Source organism: Lycium barbarum, chromosome 11 (assembly GCF_019175385.1).
Source record: "Lycium barbarum isolate Lr01 chromosome 11, ASM1917538v2, whole genome shotgun sequence".
NCBI lineage: Eukaryota > Viridiplantae > Streptophyta > Magnoliopsida > Solanales > Solanaceae > Lycium > Lycium barbarum.
Genome location: NC_083347.1, coordinates 14,148,934 through 14,156,670, shown reverse-complemented (window position 1 = coordinate 14,156,670; position 7,737 = coordinate 14,148,934).

The following is a 7,737-nucleotide window of genomic DNA, read 5'->3' as shown; positions in this document are numbered from 1 at the left end:
CAAAAATGTCTATGCATATTTTAGACCATAAATCTCAAATACTCCATCTTTCTCTTTCTTAAACTTTGTATCCGGACAAATATTGTCAATTATCATATAAATTGGTATGGGAGAGTATGTATCTACAAACTACGAGGATAGGAAGGACTGAAATGTAATAAAAAATTAGAAGAAAATACCAAGATTCATAAGGAAGAAACTAAACATAAAGGAACGGTACCAAATACCTTTAGCTTGTTGAGATTCCTTTTCCAGTAGAGATGGAATCCTTCAAATGATAATGGAAATAATGTGCTTATAATAAGAATTAGAAGAGTAACACCCTGCACAAAACATTTCAAAAAAAAAAAATTGTAAAGCCAGGAACAATAAGTTTATTTAAAAGAGTAGCTTGTAGCTTTACATATCTAAGACTCATAATTAATTTAACAAACAAATTAACCAACAGTTCCACAATAACCATTACAAAACAAGAAAAAACTAAAATTAGCTATGAACTTGCGTCACTAATCTGTCGTTAAATTGGTCATAGACTTATAGCTAATAGAATTTTATGATAATCTGTTATTAAATAGGATTAACGACGGATTTTGCTGTTTAGCTGCAGAATCTATCTGTTATTAATTTCTTTTTTCAAGTAGTGAACCTTACCTCATATATAAGGGACTGGGTACCAGTCAAATATGGCAACTCTCCTAGATAATAGTAGTCTCTGTTGTTGCAAGACTCAGCTAAATGCTTAATTAAAACACCAAATTGGTTTCTGAGAAAATCAGTGAAACTAAATTAAGAACAATTAGTGTGATAATATTACCAATTTAACTAATTAACAGCCAAAGAGGGAACTGAAGAACAAACCTCAAAGAAGTTGAGAAGAACTAGAAAGATTGAATTAAATTTCCCCACTAAGTGAACATAATTAAACATGAAGTATAATGGTGCTGCCTTTTCAAAGTTGGATCCCTCAAGAATTTCTTCTGGTAAACCAACACCATCTTCAACCTGCATGCATGTATTAACTTAGGGAATTAATTAAGGGAAACTTACTAATATCTACAGTTCAACCAAACTTATTTACCAGTATAATCGAAATATATAAAACTTATACACTGATTATGTATATTATAAGTATAAATATACAAAACCGGTACATTTAGTACATATTTTGTAAACTAGATCACCCTGTTAAAGTATAGAAGGGTAGATTAGTCTTTTTACCAGTTCCGGAAGTTAGTTATTTAACTAACTATGTGAAGTCCAAAAATTAGTTAGTTCGCCAGGTAGAAACTGTCTCTGTATATCAGTATATAAACACTGTATACCATTGTATATTCAACACATTATTGAATACAATTGATCCTCCTTCCTCACACGTCTTCTTCATTTGTTCATCTCAATTCACGTTAACTAACAAAAAGGCATTAGGCTGTATTTTTCCCATTGATTAATTTCTCGCCAAACTGTTACTAGAACTATAACGTCAACATTATCAATAAAAAGTATACTTGCGCCTAATCTACTCCAAAAACTACCTCTCATCTTCTATAACCATATGAGGAGATAACACTAATTAATGTGGGACACTCTAATACCCTGCAAGCTCAGGCAGCATGTACGACTAGAGCCCTAACTATTTTTTAATATTTGGTAAGTACGCAGAAATAAATTAGAACAAACTACTTATTTAAAAAAAAAAAAAAAAAAAAACAGTTCTGCCCTGTAGATATGCAATTGAGTCCTTTTCTACAACTCAACAAGATAACAAACTATTATTGTCAAGATAGCTTCAAGTATTGAGTGGCAGCTCGATGCACGAACCATTTCGAATTTACGAAGGGTTCGGGAAAGGGTCATACTCTAAGGGAGCTAGTGTAATGTTAGCAGCATACCCTGACACAAAAATTAGTGGCCAATTCCACTACTTGGACTCGTGACCTATACATTTACACGAAGACAACTTTACCATTTCCGACGCTCCCGGCCTTCCATATATAACCAAAGCCTGCATGTGGTACATTGTGGTCTGTGGAAATGCAAACAAAAGGAGGAGAAGTGAAAAGAGAGAAAAAGGACGTACAAGATCAACGAAAGCAGCAGCTTTCTGATAAGGCTATCCATTAGCAATATCATCTGATCTGCATTCTAAACTCGATACAGGAAGCAGAGACTCTTCCATTGTCTTTCAAATTAATTCATTTAATTTACTCTATAGCTAATTAATTAAAACCTATGTCTATTATAAAACCTACCGGTTGAAAATGCACGATAATGAGAAGATAATTTATACTAAGAGAAATTAAGGGGTCGTCGTTGACATTAATAAAAAAACATGACTTACATATAGATGTAGAAAACTGAAATTAAATTAATTCCGCAGGACCGGTTTGGTGGTCAAGTTTGTACTTATTATTATAACTCAAGCATCAAGGAGACAATTATTAATTAAATAGGCATAAGCATATAGATAGGAAGGGGTTACATAGACATACGTGGGAAGAGGTGACATAAGCATACAACGTACGTAAGAGGTGCACAGGACATATGTAATAGGACATAAATTTCACTTTTAGCCGGTACTTGTTTTTAGGGCCGATTAATTTGGTTTCGCACTATGTAATTAGGCTTATTAAAAAAAGAAGCTCTCCTTATAAAGATATTTTTTCATTTCTAAAGCTCAAACTTGAGATATGTGATTAACGGTGGAGTGATTCTATTCATCCCAACACAAGCCTTCGTTAATAATATTACTTGAAATACTTATCAAATGATATTTTTTTCAAATATTCTATTAGTAATATCTCAAACATTGAAGTTCACCATTTACAAATACTAGCAGTCAAACTAGTTACTATTTGCTAATAATGAAATATTATTATATATGGCCAAACTGAAATGGTTGGTACAGAAGAGAAATATAGCCAAATAAGTTGGAAATTACTCTTGATTCCATTCGAATATATAAGGTCAGTAAAAAATGTCCAATTTAAAATTTAATAGCATGATTCGAGTTTCAGTGTTTAATGTTAATTGTTGTTCATTTAATCTTCTTCTCTTTCTTTTTTTGTATTTTCTAATGAAACGTCAGTACGAAAACTTATCATAAACAATCGATGGATGCTTTTAGTTAATTTAAACACCACCTTAATTGATGTTTTAAAAAAAAATATAAGATTCCATATTCAGAAATTAAAAACAAGATGTGCATCAGTTGACCAGTTAATCTGCTGTTGTATGCTTATTATAACGTGTTAATGGAAACAAGTCCTTTATTTTAAGAAGTCAACTAGTGCAACTGTGCAAGGATGTCATGCTAACAATTGACTAAAGTTGTACATCCAATTGCATTTAATTTAAATGTACTTTCTCAATGATTTAAGCACTGAGAATTATTCTCTTAAGTCGTCATCATATATTTAACGATTCAGTAGGCAATATAATTTATCGCCGAGGGTTGTGTTGTTATAGATAAAATTTCTTCACTTTTAATCAAAAGTCTCGGATTCGAATTTTAAAAATAAAAAAATTTATGATAGAAAAGCATTTTCCCCTTTAATAGGTCTATTTTCCCCTTTAATAGATCTAACAAGCAAATTCTAACTAATCAGAGTTTCAAAACAGAATATCGAACACCGAATGAAAACGGGGTGATTAATTCCTAAGTTTAAAATCCCAACTACTGGTGAGTTTAGATTCCTGCTTCATTTAAAAAGTTGGAACATGTCTTATCTACGATAAACAAACTCGTGGATGTTTAAAATTTCCAACAAGGCAACATGTTTGTACAATTAAGTCGATGCTTCATGTTTGTACAATTAAGTCGAAGTTGAAACAGTCACTAGCCAGCTAGCTGTCCTGACAAACAAAGCAATTAAAAGTCAAAATAAAAAGGAAATCGTAATGAAGGACTTGTAACATGGAATGGCAAGGAAACCTTAAAAGAATGTATAATTTGAAGAGTCTGGAACTTAAATGACCCCCAAACTAAGCAAGTGAACCAAAATACCCATTAAAAAAAATGTTACATTACCACCTTTTGCGCAGGCAATTCATGCGCAATCGGGGTTAATATAAATCCTAACACTTCACCATTTTCAAGTCACTCTTCACCTCCTCCATTTTTACTCTTTCAACATGCTTTAGCCCCCCGAAAATCATGTCTCAAAGCTCCAAAACGTCAAACTTTGCTATAAAACCCGATGTTTGTGAATGCGGTTATTATTGTATGCTAAGAATATCAAGGACCCAAGATAATCCGGGTCATCGTTTTTGGCGTTGTAAAGTGCCCGAAGTAAGTGTTTTTACAAGTTTTTAGGATTTAGATTTTTTTCACATTATCTACATATTTTACTTTCAAAAGCTTATTTTCTTGTAATGTTTATAGGATATGAATGGTTGCAAATATTTCAATGGGAAGATAGCATTCCTTTGGATAAAACGGTAACGTCGAAGTTTAAAAAGCCTCCTGTTGATAGAGATACTACGACCTCACGTATCACTAGAGATACCGTGAAGTTTGACTAGCAGTTTAAGCTTATGGAAGCTCAAAAAAAAATTGACCTTTTGGAGGTCTTGCTAAAAGAATCCAAAGGAAAAAAAAAAAATAAGGCTAACCTTAGAGACACTCAACACGAGAAAAATGTTTTGAAAGAAAAACTGAAATCTTGGAAGATTATTTGTGCATCTTGTTGTTGCTTATTATTTCTATGTATTTTGTTTATTAAGTTTATTATTTCTATGTATTTTTTTGTTACTTTATGTATTTTTTTTTTACTAGTTGTAGATTTTCATGTATTATGTTATCGGCACCTTTTATGTACTAATTTATTTGTGTTTTCTTTAAAATTGTGAATTGTTGAACTTTTTATGTATTATTAACTCTAAGAAGCTTATATAAATTAATAATAAACTATAACAATCAAAGCAAATTAAAAACATACTAATTTTCTTCAAATTGATGACTTCATCATAAATTAAAAATACAAACTAAATCATGAGTTCGGAACTTAAATGACCCAAAAACTAAGCAAGTGAATAATATTTTGGGTTTCTTAAGACATATCTTCTTTCTGGAGATGTTAGTTCTGTACCCGTTGATGATGCTTGTTCTTCGGCTAACTTTAGCATGTAAAATCTACAACGTCTTGCTAGCATTATGTTGTTTGCTTTTCTAATTCTTTGAACGGCAACCTCGCAATAATGTGGATAAATTCGAGGCATGGTCATTGAGAATCTTGTTGGGATTTGAGTGCTGAGATTTTTCAAGTCACGAACAAGACATCCTGATTCAACATGCCGATATGCCCATTCTCAGCATAACCCGTAATAATATTCTCGTGGATCTGAATATTTCACATTGCGAAAATCATCATTGCGCTCTATAAGAAGGTGGGGTTTCAAATCGTCTGTCTTGAATTCATTGTTATCAAGATAACTCGATTCACTAGAATAGCTGCAATGATTTGAGCTTTCATCACCACTGCTATTCGAATCATTTGGAAGGAATACCGACCAATCTACATTTCTACTACTCGACATTGAATATGTTGTAGTTTAATAACAAATGAAAGGCTACTTATATAGTTGCAAACTACCCTTGGGGTCGTCATTATGACCCTACCTATCTACTTTTGTTATAAAAAAAATATTAATAGGATCACGGGGAATCCTCTTCATCGGACATCTCACAGTTCGAATCCCACTTGGATCTAAATTTGACGTATCCATGTTGACCAAATTCTACCCTGAGGCAATGTATTTTCATCCGATTGTTGTCACACCCCATTTTAATCGGGTTAAATTAGGAGTATGACATTTTGGTGATTCCTATTTATTTATTTTAAGGAGTCGCCACCTAATTAATTTAACGGTGAATTAGGACACCTAGATGGTTAACTAAGGTAAAGTTAAAATTAAACCTTAATTAATAGTCTGCTTAACCAATGTGATTCTAGGTAAGGGCTCTATATTATCCTAAAGGGAAGGGGTTAGGCATCCTTTAGAATCCTCTCTACGGTTGTCCGGCCAAACTTAGGTTAATTTATTAATGTTAAATAAGACGCTTTAAATTTCAAAAAAATGGCTAAGAAATATTGCTAAGAGTTTTAAGGAAAATATAAGAATGTTGTTTAAAATACAGAAAATATAATAATTTGCATAAAAGAAGATTTTAAATGCTATTTAAAATAACGCTTAAATATTGCTAAGACTTTATATGAAAATATAATAAATGCTATTCAAGATAAGACTTGTATGAAATTATGATATTTTTGCCCATAAATAATAGCTTTTGAGTAAGATTTAGCAATTTTGAACTTTGAACAAATTATGTTATTTGATTATAGCAATGTAGAAAAATCTAAGCTTATAAATAGGATTCAAAAGGAAGTGTGTTTTCTTTATCGTTTCTTATTAACTATGATAACTATGCTTAGCTGAAAACATGCGTGATTGATTCGAACTTGAAGGGTTATTTATAAAATATGCTTGAATTTATATTTGCGTATTAGTGGTATTTTGAAATTAAGATAACAAGAAATAAAATATGATTCCTTTAACTCAAAAAAATATTAATTTATAATATCAATTATTCTAGAAGTAAATATTATAGATTCTATAAATAACTTTAATGTGAAAAGAAGAAAATGAAACTTATGGGATTAATTATTAGTCTTCTTTAAACTAACTACCCATTACTAAACTAAATCTATTAACTCATTAAGGTTCATCTAAGTTAACAAACAAAACAAACAAAGAGTCAGTTGCATAATATGAATTAAATGCAGAAAATAAAATAAAGGAGCAGATAATGTCAAATGGGTCCAGCTCGTTTTGGGACTGCTGGAAACTGTTTACTGTTGGGCTTCGGCCCAACAGATTTCTTTTATATGTTGCTGCGGATCCGTTGCTGCTGTTGGGCTTAGCCCAGAATATTTTTAATCTGCTGTAGGTGTAGATTGACCCGAGAGGAGGTAATGTTGGGCCTTGACCCAACACCGAATGCGGAAAAGGAGACAAGTCCCTCGGATTCGTATGCGATGGTCATGCATAAAAAATGAAAGGAAAAGGATTAATACATGATCAATAAGTAAGCTTAAACATATGAAATGCAAACTAAAAAACAAATAAGTATTATGTATATATACTATGTATATCTATGATGTGAAAGCATATGAAATTTCGAACAAGTATGGAAAACACAACGTACTTTAGGATATTAAAAAGCTTGACATAACACTTAAAACAGCCAAAGCATAATTAGAAGTGAAAGTGCAATGCACTCACTGATTTAAAAGCAATAGAAGAGTAATTTTAGACCAACTGTTCATTTAATCACTTAGGAGGCTTAATTTCCATTATTCTCCAACATCTAAAAACTCGTTTTTAACCAGAAACATATACTTATTTACAGAACTGCTAAATTACTATTGAGAGTAAACACAAAGGAAAGGCATGCTTCACTTCTCTTTAATCTATACTTGTGATTACATATAAAACAAAAGCTTAAACTTCCTATAAGAATAGGAGAAAACAGCCCCAAACACACATTAATACAAACTAGAGCATGTACTTTTGCAAGATTCATAATAATTCCCACTGCGACAGCAAAGTGAAAACTCCAGTCACAAACCTACTATGTTCCTTAGTGCAAAAACAAAATGAAGAATAAGTGCTTGCATATTTATTTTTGTTTTACAAACGAGGATGAACATTGGTATTCAGTCAGGTATGCCAGTAATA